The sequence below is a fragment of the Cucumis melo genome, chromosome 8 (genome assembly GCF_025177605.1).
Source record: "Cucumis melo cultivar AY chromosome 8, USDA_Cmelo_AY_1.0, whole genome shotgun sequence".
Taxonomy (NCBI): domain Eukaryota; kingdom Viridiplantae; phylum Streptophyta; class Magnoliopsida; order Cucurbitales; family Cucurbitaceae; genus Cucumis; species Cucumis melo.
Genome location: NC_066864.1, coordinates 11044561 through 11064837, shown reverse-complemented (window position 1 = coordinate 11064837; position 20277 = coordinate 11044561). Strand labels below are relative to the sequence as shown.

Sequence of the window (20277 nt, the reverse complement as noted above, 5' to 3'; positions counted from 1 at the left end):
GCAAGAAGGATGCGTGAAGGCCATATGGACGCGTCTGGTTTTCTTTATGCTTCCGCTGATATATTTTGTTAGAATATTTGGTTTTGTGATTTTGAGTTTGATGACTTGAGTATTGTATTTGAAACTCTCGTGATTGTGATTTAAACTGGGGCCCGAAACTGCTTTTGTAATATTTCTAACGTTTTTAAATGAATCGTAACCGGTCCTTTATGAGTTTTTGTGTTTTGTGGTCGAGTCTTAGTACTGAGTAGTGACCTCAGCTTAGTCCGGAAAGTTGGGTCGTTACAATAACCAACGCAACGTAATTATTAACAACAAAATACTTCAAAATTTTTGCATCGTTTAAACCTCTTCCAACAATGCTTCTTACAAGCTATCCTACTACCACCCCTTGAAACCATACCAAACACAAACAAATTCAAAACAAAAAATGTTACCATAATTGCAGGATAGACAACTCAAATCAACAACAAAGTTATTCAACACAAATAGGCTATTATAACTGCAAGATAGCCAAAACAAATCTTAACACACATATTACATTTTCAATTAAAAACATAAAACCCCCTTCAAATTTGAATGCAACCATAACCCCCCGCCCCCCCCCCCCCCCCCCCAAAATTTGAATTCAACTATAACCCCACTACAAATTTTAATTTAGTTAGTTACCCCCCCCTTGAAATTTCAATTTATCTAGTAATCCCCCTTCAAATTTCAATCTAAGTATTACCCCCCTTCAAATTTCAATTTAACTAAACCCCCCTTCAAATTTGAATTTAACTATAACCCCCTTCAAATTTCAATTTAACTATAACCCCCCCCCCCCCAATTCAATTTCCAATTTAACTATAAACTCCCCCATTCAATTTTCAATACCTGTTTCTCCTGACGTCCCATCGTGTGCATCGGAAGATTGAATTATTCCCAACGTGCCTTTTTTCGACGTCTGTTTCGACGTCAGAAAAACCCTGATTTCTTGTAGTGTCAATTTTGTAAATAGAAAATTTAAAGGTATAATTACAACTAGGATGATTTTTGAAATTTTCTTTATTTATTATTATTTAGTTTCCATAAGTATCATTGATGTAAACCTATTTGTTTTTGTTTAGTCTACTCTTTTATCATAAAGATGATGTATTAGGATGTAACACTCAATAAAGTTATTTATAATACCGAAGGGAATAAATGCTAATAAAATAAAAATAGGGTTGGGGATTTCTCTACGAAAAAGAAAAGAAAGGAAAGTATGAGAAAATGGGTGGCTAGTAGTAGGAATAGGAGGCTAAGTGATATGTTAGGACACTTAAAATAATTGAAATTGTACTTGGATTTTGCTACCCTTGCTTTGCCTTGCCTTGCCTTGCCTTCTACGTCTCTCCAAATTTTCAAACTATGGATTAGTTTTTACTAATTATTTCATTTCGATCTTTTAATTCATTTTCTTAAACTTTTTCTTCGCTCTAATTTGCCTCTCTCTCTCTCTCTGATCTCTCACTACTATTTTAATAACAATAATAATAATAAACGGTTGAAAATCTCACTCCAAAGTCGAACTAAGACTTTTAAATTTGTCGGTGATTTAACAAATTTTTATAATGTCAATTTTTCTACTTATACAATTTTGAATAAATTTAAAGTTTACGAGTGGATGTTAATATTGAGTCAATTAAGTAGAATTATGTCATCTAGTTGAAACTCAGTTTTTAAAAAAAAATGTGTGATTTTGTTAAGATTTTCAATTTTGTTCCTCTAAAATAATTATTTTAAATTTACATAAGTTTGTCCATTAAATCATTTTGCACCTATTATACTTAAAAATTAAAATTAAGAAGGAGAAAAGTTTGAAATAAGATAATCAAAAGATCACTCTTCATTTTAACTGTGAAAAGAAGTAATTGAGATAGATTTAATATTTATGTAGAAACATTTTATATTTGTACTTAGAAATTAATTAACATCCTCAATCTTTAAGGTTTGAAACAATATAAAATATTATATTTTTCATGTGTTAAATTCAATATGGAAACCTTAGAAGCCACGGCCCAAGAAGAGAAATAAGAAAGCAAAAACTCACTCTCTTTCCTACTTCTAATAACTCTACTCCATATTTTCACACCTATGCCTAGCTCTTATCTCATTCAGTGCTTTGTAATACTTTCCTAATTTTCCAAATCACTTTCAAATATGTTTTTTCTATCATTCAAAATCATTTTTAATTTCATGAAAATTGCATTAATCTAAATTAATTTTATATGATTAAAAATTGTTTTGAAATAATTAGAGATATGACAAAAATGATTTTAATAACTTTAGAATCACCTAGAACATGTACTTAATTTCATGAATTATGTTTTTTTAGGTTGTTCCCTTGTTTATGCACGTGGGGTTTAAGAAAGTTGATTGATCCATTATTCTAGTGATACTTTAGAGATTTACGAAAAATTGGTTTGATTCTCATCAATTAATGGACCATAAATTGACTTGGAAGAATTGGACTCCATTTTTCTATGAGGTCTTTTTAGGCTCAATTTCTTTAGTTCCTATTATCGTTGATTATTTGCTTAAATCATTTCTAATAAGTGGACTTAGACCTTCCATTCAAGGCAAATGAAGAATTGTGATAGTAGTTGCGGTTACATGTTAGTTGGGTTTTCTTGATCAGTTGTTTCTTGTTTTATACATGTTTAATATTTTGCACGTATCTTTTAATAATTTATATGTTTTTCCCTTCCATATTAATATTTCATGAACGTGACTTATATTTAACAATATAACATGTGGGTAAGCGAGTAGGTAAACACAATAGGAACTAAGAGGAGCCTAGGAGAGAGCTCATTAACACCCATGAAGAGAGCTTAGATAGCTCGGTTGGACTCATGAGATAGGCTTAATTAGAGAAGCTCAAAGAAGCTTAGTAGAGAGCTCAAAGGGAAGAGTTTGGATCAATGGCTCTATGAGAAACGTGAAGTAGACTAAAGAGGAGCTCAGAAAAACCAAGGTAGACTCAAGATCGATGATTTGAAGACTCAATGTAACGTTTTTGAACTATATGATACTTCTGCAACCACAATAAGGATATTGAAGTTGTGACTTTGAAAATTGGCCCAAATAATTTGAAATTGATTCCACCTGTTATTAAAAAAGATATAGTGCACTCTACTAGACTATAAATTGTTAATAGTGTTATAAGATATATAAGTGACAAACAAATTTCTATTTCCAAGAGAGCAGATGTCAATTGTATTGCGATATGTGGAATCATCCATATCAATACTAGTGCTCCATAGATCATTCACTTATTTTGAAAGAAAATGAATGTGTTTTTCACATCCATTGCTTTACTTATCAACTTTAATTAGCTCTCATAACTACTGGAGAAAAACATGTGGAAATTGTCGATTTTTTTTTTCTATTATTATTGTTAAAAATGTAATGAATGTTATTGAAACATCAACAAAATATTGAGATATTTTACAAGAGAAACATAGCATGAAAATGTTTAAAGCTTTAAATAATAGTTAAATATCAAGTGGTTAAGGATTAAATCATTTGACAACGATTAAAAGATTAGGAGATTGTCATGCCCTACTGTATCCATTTTACGAGATAGAATGGAGATGTGATCGCATAAATATTCTACACGATATTCTCTGCGAAGTAACACATTGAACGCCTAATGAGCGAGATTAAATAAATAGTGAAGAATCTTAACACCGAAAATGATACTTTATTGATAAATTCAACGATGACTACTTTAAGTACCACTTACATCATTGAATACAACCCCTTAAACCTGACTCAAAACAATACACTGACTTCTTCATCTAATTATTGCATGCTATGCAAACAGACAGTGGTCACTACCAAAATGATACGATCAAGAGACACAGTAGGCGATCAAGGTTGCAAGTTCAACGTTGGATGTCTTTTGCTACCTAGGAGAGCGGGCTGAGATAAAAAAATGTTTGAAAGTTAGACTAAAATGTCTAGTGAGTAGGTGTTGGGTTTTATGTCATAAAACTCGTAGATAGTAAATATAATTCATTGACCGTTATTAATAAATGTTATTAATATAATTTCAATAAGTGTTATTTATTTTATTATTAGTTTTGTCTTAATAACCTAAATCCAATAAACTAACATCCTAAGTTGTTTGATGAGTCTTAACATGTAAAGATATACATGGATCAATGTTTAAGATACAACTGAAAAGGTCTATTGTATAGGGATAATGTTGGATACCTTATCCTGGTAAATACTATAGATACATCTCACTTTGTATTTCATATAAACACAATGATCAAATGCATTCATGTAGGTGACATACGAGTGAAGGTATCGTATACAATGAGTTTGAATAAGACAAGACCACAAAATAGTAAATACTATATGTAACTCTGTTAACTAGTTGGGTTTCTATTTCATTAGGATGACCTATGTAACTTAGTCTTAATGCTAAGTGTATTATGAACTCCTCTTCATAAGGGACTGTTCTTTTGATTTGTACGGGTGAGAGTGGCCAGGTTGCTCACTCAATATACTTATTATTTCGGGGAAAAGATCGAGTGAGGAGTTGAAAACATAATCACATAATATTCTTATTGTTTTAGGGCACGTAGATGAGTGTTTCCTTAAATGGTGTCTTCGAGACTTAAACAAAGGACCCTACCCTCGTTATGGCACGAGAGAGGTTTCTATCTATTGGTTGGACCATAAACAGGTTGTTCATTAGAGGAGCAATGGTACTTAAGGACTAAAAGTAACCTAGGGGTAAATGGTAATTTGACCCAACTTGTGTTACGAACACTTGTGCAAGACGAACTTATTGGTATTGGTCTATATCTGTGAATACAAAAATATAAGTACAATGAGAAGAGTTTAGTTGTGAGTCTTTAGTGGAGTGTACACACAGTTAACGAATATTGATTAATGTGGTTACTAAGTTTAACCAATCTCATTTCATTGTAGCTTCTGATCTGAAGGTCCATAAGGTTCTCTTCCTTGCTCGTAAAGGGTAATGAGATTTATTCGTATTGGTTGTAATTTGAAATGTCCAAATTTACTTTGGGAATTAATATAATGTATGGTGATACATTATAACATAAAGTTTATATTTTAATTAAACTTTATTATATAAATTTAATTTTGAATATAATTCAAAATTAATTTATGAGAAAATTAAATATTTGAATGAGTTCAAATATTAATTTAATTTAAACTAGATTCATACTAAAACTATAAGTTAAAGTTTAATGTGTATATGATACACATTAAAACTATATGTTATGAGAGAAATTTATATTTGAATATGATTTAAATTTGTATTAAATTAAATATAAGATATTTAATTTAGTAATTAATTAATTACTAGAGAATTAATTAATAATTTTGTTTAATTAAATTAAAACTATACGTTATGTGGGAGATATTAAATTAAATATGATTTAAATAAAATATTAATTAAATACGATTTAATTTATTATTAATTTAATTATTTAATTTAAATTAATTAATTAATTAAATTAAATTTAAGTAATTTAAGGAGCGTGGGTGGTTTTCCCACATATCCCAGAATCTCTCTAACTCCCTCTTCAAGAAGAGGGAGGTAAGGTACGATTGACATAAGCATTTTGTAAGTTTTTGCTTACGGGGATTTTCTATAAAAGAAAATCTTCTATAAAAACATTCCATTCCAATTTTGATTTCCACCAACCAAAATATCGCTCAGAGAATAGGGAGGTTTCCAAGTGGTAGTGTCACCAAATTTGATGACTTGTAGATCCAGAGTCGTCAACGTGAGTATGTATTCTTCTTCTTCTCTGAAATTCTTTGTAATCTAATTTTTAGCATGCTTAGCCATAAATAAATTGAATTTTGCCAATGTACTAGTATTTTTATGTTCCTAAATTAATTTGAGTTATGGTCTAGTACTTATTCCGTTGTGTAGGACTTTTATCCCATTAGTGAGGTCTTTATAAATAGTTTTTAGGAATTCAAATTTGCACTAACATGGCATAGATATTTTGTCAAGCATGTTGTTCACACGAGATTTTGGGAGAAATTTGATTCCTGGAGTTGAACTTGTGTTGATATTGTATTTATGTTGATTTGATACAATGTGCTTCGATCTCTAGAATTTGATCCTCTGATTCTCTCTCGGGTGGATGCTTATGCTTGATTTAAGGAAGCGAAGCACGTGATGTTCTTGAAGTTGGAGTCTTGGAAGAAAGCTTGTATCTTCAAAGGAGCTTCAATCTTTGAGGGTGTTCTTAAAGTTGGATTCTTGGAAGATAGCTTGTATCTTAAAAGGAGCTTCAATTTTTGAGGGTGTTCTTGAAGTTTGGAGTCTTGGAAGAAAACTTGTATCTTCAAAAGAGCTTCAATCTTTGAGAGTGTTCTGGAGGTTGGAGTCTTGGAAGAAAGCTTGTATCTTCAAGGGAGCTTCAATCTTTAAGAGTGTTCTTAAAGTTGGAGTCTTGGAAGAAAGCTTGTATCTTCAAAAGAGCTTCAATCTTTGAGGGTGTTCTTGAAGTTTGAGTCTTGGAAGAAAGCTTGTATCTTCAAAGGAGCTTCAATCTTCGAGGGTGTTCTTGAAGTTGGAGTCTTGAAAGAAAGCTTGTATCTTCAAAGGAGGTTCAATCTTTGAGGGTGTTCTTTAAGTTGGTGTCTTGGAAGAAAGCTTGTATTTTCAAAAGAGCTTCGATCTTTGAGGGTGTTCTTGAAGTTGGAGTCTTGGAAGACAGCTTGTATCTTCAAAGGAGCAACACTTTCTCTCCCCCTTTGCCCCCTTTTCTTCTGTTGCAATCCTTGTAAATAAAAATTGTTGAATGATTATGCAAAAAAAAAAAAATTTATTCTTGTGTGGCTACATTTACATTTATCTTGCAATTTTTACACATGAGATTACAATGAAAGATGATTTTTTTTTTACGTGTGAATGAACTTAAAGTTTCCCTTAAACTACCTACGTACCCTTTATAATATAGGGATCAAGTCACGTAGTTCAATTTTTTTTTATGCCATTCACCTTTTAAGCTCTTGTGGGCTAGGAGCACCATGCAGTTTAGGCTCTTGCGATAAGGAACTTTGCATATTTAGCAACTTTTATTTTCATTAAGAATTTTCTCATCTCCTTCGTTTATGGGATTGGTGAAGATAATAAATCTTGGTTTCGTAGTCATGGAACTTTCTGTATTTCTGTCAACAGACAATTTCCTCTTCATGTGTGATGGGACACGACTGTGAATCTTATCGTCATCATTTTCTTCATGAAATGGTTTTGCCTTTAAAGATTTCATCTCTCTTTGTTGTTGATCGTTTGTCATCTTTAGACGGTCAAAAACAGATTTTGAAGGCCGATCTTTCTTCAATGTGCAGATACTTAGCCTTTTGAAAGCTGAAGTTCGAGTGTAACTAGACGTTGGACATTGGTTTTCTTCTTCTTTTGCGACCATATTCAATCTTTGAAAGACTGAAGATCGAGTAGTTAAAGGCTTGATACATCAAAGACATAAGTCCTTTGCTTAATTTCATTTGAATTGTCTACTTCTTCACAAGAAAAATTATTGTTGTCGACTTCTACTATGCTGGTAGTATGACATTGTTAGGGCTATTTTAGACCTAACATTATTAGATTAATTTTTCCTAACCTTTATCCATTTACTCACTAAAATCATTTTTTATGCAGAACATGAAACTTCATCCCGATACGAGTCCAACGCAACTGAAATCACTTAAATTGGAGTTATAACGAAGAAGAACGGTAAAAAACAAGTTCAAGGACAAAACCGAGAAATTGGAAAAGATCGGATGAACCAGATCGCACCACGTGGCATCACCAGATCACGCCACGTGTCTGCCTCAAAGTCGTGTGTTCGAACCCCACGCGCGCGCCTCTCCCCTTTCGTGTGTTCGAACCTCAGCAGCCGCGTTTCCTTTTTCTATTTTTCTCTTCAATTGGGCCAACCCAAGACCTGACCCAAGCTCATTCGTGACCTAGTTCATCATCTTCCCCAAAATTAACCCAAGGCAGTTTTAACCTAGTTCCATTTTTTTCTCCCATTTTCTCTTCTATAAAATCCCTTATATTTTTTTGGGAAGAAAAAAGAGAAATTCGAATGTAAAAAAAAAAATCCTCTTTCTCATTCAATTCTTGTAGCAAAATTATTGAAACTTTATCCATAAAAAATTACTTTTGTAAAAAAACAAAAAGAAAAAATAATAAAAAAATTACTGGATTTAAGAACTTTGATTTTAAAGCTTGCATCAAAGCGAAGTGGTTGCTTCCTTTTATGATTCTTTGATTCTTCAAGTGAAATTGCCCTAAATATTAAAAAATGGAATTTCTCTAAATTATTCAATGCAAAACTAATCTAGGAAAAACTAAAAAGACGGAAATTAAAGAAAAGTAAAGATGGAAAGCGATAAAATCTTGACGCCTAGCTGCTTCCAGGAAGCGCAAATTTTTTAAGGTCGGTTGCTTGACCGTGCTTTGGCTTTATGTGTAGAGGGGGAGAGAAAGTGTTTCTATAAAACATTGTTGTATGGATTGCCCTTCATGTAAAATTTTTAGTCTATGCCCATTCACTTTGAAAATTTTTCCTGTGCCAAGACTTTTTATGGAAGCTACACCAAAAGTAGAGAAATCAACCACAACAAATGGACCAAGACATTTAGATTTTAATTTTCCGAGCATGAGTTTAATAGAAGAATTATATAAAAAACATTTTGCCCTATTTCAAATTCTTTTCTTAGGATTTTTTTATCATGCAAAAGTTTAGTCTTTTCTTTGTAAATCCTAGAATTTTCATATGCTTCTAATCTTAATTCTTCTAATTCTAGCAAATCTAGGAATCTTTTCTCACCAGCTTCTAAGAGAGATAAATTGCGTTGTCTAATTGCTCAATATGCTTTTTGTTCTATTTCTACATGAAGATGACAAGGCTTACCGTACACAAGCTTGAATGTAGATGTGCCCATTGGAGTTTTATAGGCCGTTCGATATGCCCACAGTGCATCATTGAGGTGGAGGCTCCAATCCTTCCTTTTTGTGTTGATAGTTTTCTCTAGGATATTTTTTATCTCTCGATTAGAAGTTTCAGCTTGTCCGTTTGTTTGAGGATGGTATGGTGTGGAAATACGGTGTTGAACACGATATTTTCTCATTAAGGCTTCAATGGTCTGATTGCAAAAGTGTGTTCCTTAATCGCTAATGATTGCCCTTGGGATGCCAAATCTAGAAAATATGTTAGAAACTAGAAATCTTGAGACAACGGAAGAATCATTAGTCCTAGTGGGGATTGCTTCAACCCACTTCGATACATAAGCAACGACTAATAAAATGTAAAGATACCTAAAAGAAGAAGGAAAGAGACCCATAAAATCCATGCCCCAAATATAAAAAACTTCACAAGTAATAACGGGGTGAAGGGGCATTTCATTTCTCCTAGATAGAGATTCGGGTCTTTGACAGTTTGCATATGATTTACAAAATGAAAAAGAATCTGCAAATAATGTTTTCCAAAAAATCCACTATCTAAAATTTTTCTAACCATTCTTTTAGGACTAAAGTGACCTCTGTATGCATGATCATGACAAAATGATAAAATTGATTCATATTCATGCTCGGGAATACATTTCCTAATGATTTGGTCAGAACAATATTTCCAAAGACATGGTGGTTCCCAAAAATAGTTTTTAGCATCACTACGTAATTTGACTTTTTATGAAAAAGAAAAGTCTGAACGAAAGTTACCTTTGACTAAGTAGTTTACAATATTGGCGTACCATGGTGCTTGAAGATTTGTTTGAAAGAGATGTTCATCAGGGATGTCTTCTCGAATTGGCATACTTTCTTTCTTTTGTACAATTTCACTAAGATGGTCGGCTACAGAATTGTTGGCTCCTTTTCTATCCTTGATGGTTAGGTTGAATTCTTGCAAAAGTAAAACCCATCGAACAAGCCTTGGTTTTGATTCTTTTTTTGATACAAGGTACCTAACCGCTGCATGATCAGTGTAAACAATTACTGGAGAGCCAATAATGTAGCTTCTAAACTTATCTAAAGCAAAAACGATAGCAAGAAATTCTTTTTCAGTTGTGGTGTAGTTAAATTGTGCTTGGTTAAGGGTCCTAGATGCATGGTATATAGCATGCAATTTTTTATCTATCCTTTGTCCTAAACCAGCTCCTAATGCTAAGTTGCTTGCATCACACATTATTTCGAAAGGTAAATTCCAATTAGGAGATTGAAGGATAGGGGTAGAGACTAACCTTTGTTTGAGATCATCAAATGCCTTTTTACAATTGTCATCGATTAGAAATGGTACATCTTTTTGCAAGATATTAGTTAGAGGCAAAGCAATTTTAGAAAAATCTTTTATTAACCATCTATAAAAGTCGGCACTGCCAAGGAAGGATCTAACATCTTTTAAACATGTTCAATATGGCAATTTTTGTATAACGTCAATTTTTGTTTTATCTACCTCTATTCCTTTTGAAGACACGAAGTGTCCTAAAACTATACCATGAAACACCATGAAATGACACTTTTCATAATTCAAGACAAGGTTAGTTTCTATGCATCTATTTAGAATTAATTCTAGACTGGCTAAACATGCATCAAAACTATCACAATAAATTGTGAAATCATCCATGAAAACTTCAATGCAATTTTTAATAAAGTCGGAAAATATGCTCATCATGCAACGTTGGAACGTGCCCGGTGCATTACAAAGACCAAATGGCATACGCCTAAATGCATAAGTTCCATAATCACAAGTAAAAGTTATTTTCTTTTGGTCTTTACATTCTATAGGAATTTGGTAAAAACCGAAACAAAAATATGATCTACCCGTTAAGTGTTCTATCATTTCATCGAGAAAAGGTAAAGGGAAATGATCCTTTTTTGTTATCTCATTGAGTTTCCTATAATCTATGCACATTCTCCAACCATTTTACATTCACATCGGAACCATCTCACCTTTATCGTTCCTTACAACGGTCATCCTGGTCTTCTTTGGGACCACATGAATTGCACTTACCCATGTACTATCTGGGACGGGGTAGATAATTTCGGCATCTTTTAGCTTTAGTACGTCTTTCATGACAACTTCCTTCAATGTTGGGTTAAGCCTTTTTTGTGGTTGGATTTTGTCTTTTGCTCCCTCCTCCAAGATAATACGGTGCATGCAAAAAGTGGGAGATATGCCTTTGATGTCGTTAAGAGTCCAACAAATAGCTTGCTTTTTCTTATTCAAGACTTCGGTAAGTCTTTCTTCTTGTTTTTTGTTTAGTTTCCTTGAGTTGATTACGGGAAACGTATTGTTTCCTAAGAATATATATTTCAAGTGTGGTGGGAGAGTTCCGAGCTCAATCCCTAGTTTCTGTGGAGAAAAGGAAAGATTATCACAATTATTTTTTTCTAAAGCATAATCAACATTGGGTTCTAACAATTCTCTATTTTCAACCATTTCTTGTTCAAAAAATTTGTCATGTATAAACAATTCATCAACTTCATCATGCAATTCTAATGAACATAAAGACAAGCATTCATCCAGATATCTCATGGATTAAAAAATATTGAATGTGACAATGTCTCCATCAAACTCTACACTCAAGGAACCTTTATCAACATTTATAATGGCTTTTACAGTTTTAAGAAAAGGTCTTCCTAATAAAATAGAGTGAGATGGTTTTAGGCATGCTTCATTCATTTCTAATATGTAAAAATCCACTGAAAAAATTAGTTTGTCAATTTTTACAAGGACATCTTCAACTATTCCTAATGGTGAAATAAAAGATCTATCCGCTAGTTGTATGCATACACTAGTTTTTTTTGCAAATTATTGAGTTATAGATCTTTAAAGACGTTGTATGACATTTATGGATGCTCGTAAGTCGAGCATTGCATGAGAAATTAGCCTATTTTCTATTACACAAGGTATAGAAAACATACCAGGATCATTGCATTTTTTCGTAACATTACTCTTTGGAAGAGTCGAAACATTTTGACTTACCATTGCACTTTCTTTTGTTTTCCTCTTGTTGGTACACAACTCCTTTAGAAACTTTGCATACCTCGGGACTTGTTGGATTGCATCGGGAAGGGGCAAGTTGATTTGCACCATTCTAAACATTTCCAAGAGTTCTTCCTCCTTGGGTGTTTCCTTCTTTTTTGGAGCCAACCTAGAAGAAAAGGAGATTTAGGTGTGTAAGGAGTAAAATCATTAAGAGGAGGTTTATCATTTTTAGAATTAGATGGTGAGGGGTTTGTTTCAATCTTTTCTTCCTTGGACTCATTCTTACTATTAAGAGGTAAGGGTTTTGAAGTTACCTTTTTCTCTTTGGTGGTGAGGGTGTCAAGAATCTTACCACTCCTTAGTGAAATGGTACTTACATTAGCATGGTCCGGTTGATCCGTAAATTTGCCTTTCCCATCCATCTTGCTTATGGCGGTAGTAAGTTGAGTCATTTGTTGTTTCATCTCTTGTTGAAAAGAAAGAGTGTTAGTTGCCAAAGCTTTTATAATATCTTCAAGATTTGTACCTTGGTTTGAAGAGGTGGGTGGTGCTTGTGTATGCTTTTGGTTGTCATTCCCCCATCTTAAGTTTGGGTTGTCTCTCCACTCTGAATTGTATGTATTACCTGGGGGTCATATTTTCGAACAATGTTTACATCACTGATCACCTTGGGACATTTGTCATTTGGATGACCAACCAAGCCACAAACTCCACACTTGGTTACTTTAAGAGGAGTACCTTGTACAAAAGAAGTAAGAATAGTAGTCATATTTAACATTTGTGATTTTAATTCACTTACCACTTTTGTTAGAGAATTGTCAAGCTCCGATGCTCTATTCCCAAAGCTTTGAGAATTTTCTGTCATTCTTGAAATGAGCTCCCGTGCTTCGGTGGGGTCTTGTCGGCTAGAGCTCCTTCCGCCGCCGCATCTACCGTATTCCTGTCAGAAGACAAAAGACCAGAGTAAAAATATTGAATTAAAGAAGGGTCAGAAATATGATGGTGAGGAAAGCTAGCACAATGTTCTTTGAATCTTTCCCAGTATTCCGGAGGGATTCTCCAAAGGCTTGTCTTATCCCATAAATTTCTTTCCTAATATTGTTTGCTCTAGAGGCGGGGAAAATTTCTCTAAGAATTTTTTTTCTAGACTACCCCAAGTGGTTATGGAACCCGGTTCTAAGTTGTAGAGCCATCTCTTTGCTACATCCATAAGAGAAAAAGGAAAGGCTCGTAAATTTAGTTGTTCTTTCGAGATCCCGTGATGCCTCATGGAATCGCAAACCATATGAAAATCCTTATGATGTTTGTGTGGGTCCTCTCCGAAACTTCCTTTAAAGATGGGCAAAAGATGGATAAGTCATGATTTTAATTCAAAAGGTTAAGTGGTTGGGGGAATGATTATACAAAGGGGTCTTTGGTCTTCATCGGGCTCGGCAAGCTCTCTAAGGTTCTTTTCTCTAACTTCACCCATATTCCCTCTACCAAGGTTTGGATCTAAAGGAGAATCTAGGCTAGGTTCTAAACCTCTTAAAGGTTGTTGGTTATAAAGATTGGGGATGTTATTCTCTTCTCTCATTTCTCTTTTAATTCTACGAACCTCCCTATTTAAATCTTCAAAGTAAAAAAATTCTAAATTTGAAGAACGGGTCATGCAAGAAAAGAGAAGAGAGAACACCAAAAAATTCTACAAGATCTCTTTATGCCTATATATATCTTTTTCTTTTTTTTACAAAATGAATATAAGAATCAAGAAGCTCTAAAAGAAAGTTTGAAATCAAAAAGTCTTGAAAACTACATCGTGCTCCCCGGAAACGAAGTCTTTTTTTAAATGATGAGATTTTTCTTGAGATAAGTCGTTATCAAAATGATGGGTTGTTATGGATATAAGTATGCAAAATAAGAATTTATTCCTTTTCTAAAATTAAAAAAAAAAGTGTACGATTAAGTCGAACGTTAGGATTTTTTCTGTGATCAGTAAGGATTACCCGATGTTAGTGAGGTACGAATTCCTACCGAAAAAGCATATCCTTGGCCTTAGTAAAACCTGTACAATTCTATTTTAGAATTTTCTAGCTAGTTTCAATGTTTTGACCGAGGGTTGAGTTTAATGAGGGATCCTTCCCACTTCAGAGTAGAGGGAAAACAAGCCTAGGGCATTTTTTAATTCTTTCGAAGCATGTCTAGTGAGTTGAAATAGCAAAACTTAGATGTTTTATCTGAACATGATTTCAATAAATGAACTTTATTAAAAATCAACCTCAAATTGACTACTTGCTTCTCTCGAATATTTAATTGATAATAAAAAATTACTTTGTTGAATTGTTAAGGCATGAGTAACATCCTTTGCATATTTGTTTAAAAACATCATAAAAATTTTTGCATGATTGTTTGAGTTTAATTCTTGCAAAATAATGTGTGAATCCCTTGCATGATGAATGATCGAATGACTGAATGTTAGCACATTTTTAATTTTCTTACTCGGGACAAACATGCAGTGACTTCTAGTATTTCTTCTAGATGATCCTCAAGGAAACTTCTTGGGAGGAATTTTGTCAAAGTTATCGACCGTCGAGGTTGGAGAAAGTCATCGTCTTTTCCTTTGATGGGCTTAGGCTTCCACATCTTCTTGTTCCTTCTTCCCTTCTTTTTATGGAAGATGCTTCCTTTTGTATACTTTTGATGGACTGGCGACTCCTTTTGAATGGAATTTGGTTGTTTCCTTTTTTGACGAGTTACGATAATCCATTCTTCGCCAGCATCCACAACATGTTTTTCTTTGTTTTGGGAATACTCAACATGCTTTTATTTGTTTTGGGAATCTATAGTCACAATCCTTTGTTGGAATTGGAAAACTATAGGTTTGAAAGTCCCAAACTGAATTAAGCTTTTCCTTTGATCATAAAGCAATATTGATGGCGGAACACTTGATGTCATATTGACTGCAACATGATTTGTTTGAGCTACTTCATCAATATCCAACTCAATCTTATTTTCACGAGCTAACTTTAGAATTAGCTCCTTCAACACGAAGTACTTTTCAGCAGGCTGACTAATGACCTGATGATACTTGTAGTAGTTAGGATCATCTACTTTTCCTGCTTGCTCCGGTCGTTTATATTCTGGCAACTGAATAAGTTGTTTCTCTATTAATTGCTCCAACATGTATGCAACATTAGAGTCAGAAAAGGGATAAACCTTTTTTTGTCTTTCTCTAAGAGTTGGGCGTCGCTTTTCATCACCATCATGATTTCTTTCATGTTTTGTTTCTTTTCTTTTAGAGAAAGATTTCAATGGAGTCTCTTGAACAACCATAGACTCGTTTAGGACACTATTTGCAATCTTTTTAGTGTCATTCATTTCATTCTTGTCACTCCTCGTTCTTTGAACCAAGAAATCTTTTGCTTCTCCGTTCGCTATACTTAACTCCATATCATGGGCACGAGTTGCCAATTCTTCAAACGTGCGAGCTTTTATTCCCTGTAAAATATAGAGAAGTTCCCAGTGCATACCTTGGGTGCACATCTCTACTGCAGACAGTTTTGTGAGCTTATCTTTGCAATCCAGGCTTAGAGCCCTCCATTGGTTTATATAGTCGATGACTGGCTCTCCCTTCTGCTGTTTGGTATTTGTTAACTCCATCATGCTGACGACACGCCTAGTGCTATAAAGGCAGTTGAGAAACTCTATTTTCAGCTGCTCCCAACTATCAATTACTTCTGGCTCTAGATCAGTATACCATTCGAAAGCATTTCCTTTTAAACTTTGAATGAACTGCTTGACTAGTTGGTCTCCTCTTGATCCTGCATTTTCACATGTTTCAACAAAGTAGGTGATATGCTGCTTTGGGTTGCCCTTTCAATCGAATTGCTGGAATTTTGGAGGTTGGTACCCAAGTGGCATTCTCAAGTTGTCGATTTTCTTGGTGTACGGCTTAGAGTACATGAAAGAAGTTTGCAGCGGTCCTCCATACTAAGCTCTAGTGGAATTCGCGATCATATCCTGTAGCTGCTAAACTGAGAGAGAAGCAACAGAAACTGATTATTGTTGTGGTTGGTTTTCTTGCACCACATTCTTCCCTTTATCAGTAGCTTTGACAACAGGAGTTTGACTTGACTCAGTATTTTCATGAGTCCGCATATGCTCTCTCAAAGCTCTGATTTCATGATCTTGTTCCTCCAAACCCTTCATCAGGAAGTTAACTTTCCTCTCCATCTCTGCCATGGCAGCCTCGACCGTTACATCAGCCATCATAACAGACATCACGTCAGGGTGTGCTTCTTTCTTTGACTTGCTAGAGGCAGAATTAGAATTATCATACAAAGGATTTTCTTTGAGGATAATCCCAGCTTTAGGAGACTCCATCAATTGCTATAGAATGCTCCGAGCGACGTTAGAACCTTGATCTTGCTCTTGAGTGATTCCTTTAGAACGACTACGGGTGATGGGTCTTGTGTAAGCGTTGCTTGCAATAGAAGATTTTGATGCAGGATTCTTTGATGTCGTTGATTTTCTTGTAGATTTGAATGACGAGAGAGATGAGAGGTAGAGAGGTCCCACTGGACGTGCCAATTTGTTCACACTTGATTTTTGGAGAAATTTGATTCGTGAAGTTGAACTTTTGCTGATGTTGTATTTATGTTTATTTGATCCTCTGATTCTCTCTCGATTGGATGCTTATGCTTGATTTAAGGAAGTGAAGCATGTTATGTTCTTGAAGTTGGAGTCTTGGAAGAAAGTTGTATCTTAAAAGGAGCTCCAATCTTTAAGGGTCTTCTTAAAGTTGGAGTCTTGGAAGAAAGCTTGTATCTTCAAAGGAGCTTCAATCTTGGAGTGTGTTCTTGAAGTTGGAGTCTTGGAAGAAAGCTTGTATCTTCAAAGGAGCTTCAATTTTTTAGGGTGTTCTTGAAGTCGGAGTCTTGGAAGAAAGCTTGTATCTTCAAAGAAGCTTCAATCTTTAAGGGTGTTCTTAAAGTTGAAGTTTTGGAAGAAATCTTATATCTTCAAAGGAGCTTCAATCTTGGAGGGTGTTCTTAAAGTTGGAGTCTTGGAAGAAAGTTTGTATCTTCAAATGAGCTTCAATCTTCGAGGGTGTTCTTGAGTTGGACTCTTGGAAGAAAGCTTTCAAAAGAGCTTCAATCTTTAAGGGTCACCACAAGAAAACTGTTGTGACTTATTCTAACATATCACACAAACATATATATTGTAACTTACTTTTCAGATCAAAGCTTTCAATAGAAAACATATCACGAAATCATTTGACGTCAAGAACTAACCTCAATTAAAGAAACTGTTGGAGAATTCAGAATATCGACTTATTCCTCTTACAAACTAACTAATTCAATAACCAGAAAAATTAAGCATTAAATCTACACAAATCCATAGGAAGAAAGATGATGTCTTCAACTACTATCCATTTACTTACAAGAATTTCAGAATTTCATCACTTTGTTTTATTTCCTCCATCAGTTTCTTTAATCTTTCTTCAAACTCCCCACGATATTTTGTGCCAGCTACAAGAAGGCCCATATCCAAGATTATAACCTGCACAACAGATGATTCTAAAAAAATTAACTCAATAACAAGTGTGCCAACAAATGGAGAAAAATAGCCAACAAAACCAAATTAAAAAAGAAAGAGTGTAGAACGGGTTAAACAAACAAAATGGTTCCTTGATTTGTATCAAGAGAAAAATTACCATAAATAAATATCATACAGAGTTTCTGTTCCTTGTCTTGTCTACTGCTAGCAAAGGGCAGCCTACTTGTATAGTTCTATTTGGTAGAAATAAATACTGTCTGCTGCTGCTAACAAGCATCTTCATGAAAAGGATCTATACTTCAGCCTTGGAATTATTTCCAGTATTTGTACTATCAAAGACAGCTCCAGTATTTACCACTCCATTTCTATAAAGAATATCTAATTCTTGAAAATATGGACATGTCTTACCATTTGCAAACTAGCCTTCCCAGTTACAATGGTCCTTTTGAAATATTTGTTCATATTTTCCCATTTTTCTTTGCACTTCTTTGCTGAACGCTTGTAACCCATCTTCTGCATCTCATTTGTTCTGCACCAAAAAGAAATGAATTTTGAAAGAGAAAAACACTTTGTGCAATTCTTCACAGCCTAAATAGATGAATAGAAAGTATACTGAAATAGAACGAACCTCCTATGTATCTCTTTGATACTTCCATGATCTCTTTAAGCAATTAAACCATAGTGAGCTCAAAGCCAAGTAACAAAAACAATGAGTGTCATTAGATTCACGTTGTAGATACCTTTTTCTCTCAAAGACATCCCCAAGCCCCAACAATCAAGCCATTGAGTTTGCTTCCAGCTATTTTATAAAGCCCCTGGACCACTCACTTACTATAAAACCAAAATCGAAAAAGGAAAAGTCATTTCTATGAGTTCCACCACAACAAAAGGAAGAGAGGGAGAATATCTCTTCTTTTTTTTCAGTAGAATGACTTTTCTCTAATGAAAAAGATGAGTACGAAATTGTATTAGCTTAAGTCTGTGACAAGTCTTCAAACTCTCCATGAAGATTTCTACTCATGAAACATGAAAAGAAAACATATTTTATAGCTCACAGTTTCGTAAATACATCTCAAAATAAAGTTAAACTTTAATGACAACCATGGAGACTCAATAGCTGCCACATTCGTAAATATGAAAATCTAGTGAAGATCTCTTAGATATTTTTTCAAACACCTTAACTACAACAAAAAGGTTATACTAAGTTATGAAAAGTACTTTAAAATAAACAATCGTCAAAATAAAACTAGCTCATGAAAATTTCTCATCAAAACTTTAAGATAAGAGAGTTTTTTGCTATAGTAAGAACTAACAAAAATAGCTACAAAACTAAGTTTAAGGTCAAGTCTTATAAACATTACAACAATTAACTCCATCAAATTAACAAAACAAATTAAAGTCACCAAGTAAACCAAACAAATTAAAGTCTTCACTTACATAACAACCAACATAGTTATTACTTCATTTACACGGAGAAGTAAAAAGCCTTTAGAAACCTGAAACTTGTTTACATTAGAGAGTTCATCAAGATATGCTAGAAAGGAATCAGCCAAAGTAGCCTACAAACCCAAGAAAAGAATCTGAAAATTAACAAACAAGATAAATGACAATATCTAAGAAGCATTCAAAACAAGAAGCACCATACCAAGTCGAAAAGCCTAATGAAAGTATAAGAAATAAGTCATCATCATCCATACCAGATTTATATGCAAACAAAAATAACTTTTTGTTTTACAATATTGTATCATTATTAAACCACCTTCTTCTTAGTATTATTATTATGTGAGCTAGAGTTAATAACCTAAAATTAAAGACATGACTTAAACATCTATATTGTGTTGAAATCTATAAGTTTATGGGGCAAATATACATACATTATATAATAATAATCATTTAATTAATTTAGAGAAGAACATGACCAAATCTGATAATCCATTTGCCAAAACCCAAATGATTAAGATTCATATTAGCTAAGCTAAAGCCCAAAAGAGAATAATATATACATATATACAACAAAACTGAGAAGTTTCCAAGGTACCAGAAAGAACATTTTTTAATAAAATATATAAAAGCACATAAAAAGATAGTGAGAATTATTATATGAAATCAAGATCTAAGATATTGGCTGTAATTTGTTTGTTCTCTCTCTACTGGGAACAAGAAACAACAAACCACATTTCGCAAACACACTCATTATTTAACTCTACAATTTTGTGTGTTCTAAAATGGGAATCTACAAAAAGCTTCCACTCGTACTTTAATAATTATTATACATTTTGTACTTTGTGAAATTAGCTCCCCACTCTTAAATCTCACTCCCACTACCTTTTCTCTTGATGTGTGTGTGTGTATATATATAAAAATATAGTGAAGTTGAAAGGCATAGTCAAAAAATTGTCTCCAAATACGAAATCGAATGGCTATCATCAAAATCTTAAAATATGGATCTACATGAAATTAGCCCAACAGTGAGGCTACAGTCCAATCCACACACACACATGTGTGTCAAAATTTTATTTTTAGTCCTTTTTCAATTAATGTAAATCATCTTCTTCATGGAAAATTGTTTCTGGCTAATTTGAAATGATTAAAGAGAATCAAGAGTTATACACACTAGAAACACACCTCCTAAACAAAAGGATAACAACCCAGTACTCTTAAACAACCACTTGACAACTTCTCGACTCCATGAAATAAAGCAAAAGAAGAACTTACTACT

At 33.7% G+C, this 20277-nt stretch overlaps 1 long non-coding RNA gene and 1 pseudogene across 1 annotated transcript; both read right to left on the bottom strand.

Annotated features, from left to right (window-relative positions):
• Nucleotides 1-9164: 9164 nt before the first annotated feature.
• On the bottom strand, nucleotides 9165-16382 carry LOC127150658 (uncharacterized; annotated as a pseudogene).
• Nucleotides 16383-17981: 1599 nt separating this feature from the next.
• LOC127150546 (uncharacterized) lies at nucleotides 17982-19230 on the bottom strand. The gene is made up of 3 exons (XR_007822926.1): nucleotides 18996-19230; nucleotides 18299-18389; nucleotides 17982-18087 (listed from the first exon to the last, which is right to left on the bottom strand). It is a non-coding gene; the product is annotated as an uncharacterized LOC127150546 (long non-coding RNA).
• Between the last annotated feature and the right edge of the window lie 1047 nt (nucleotides 19231-20277).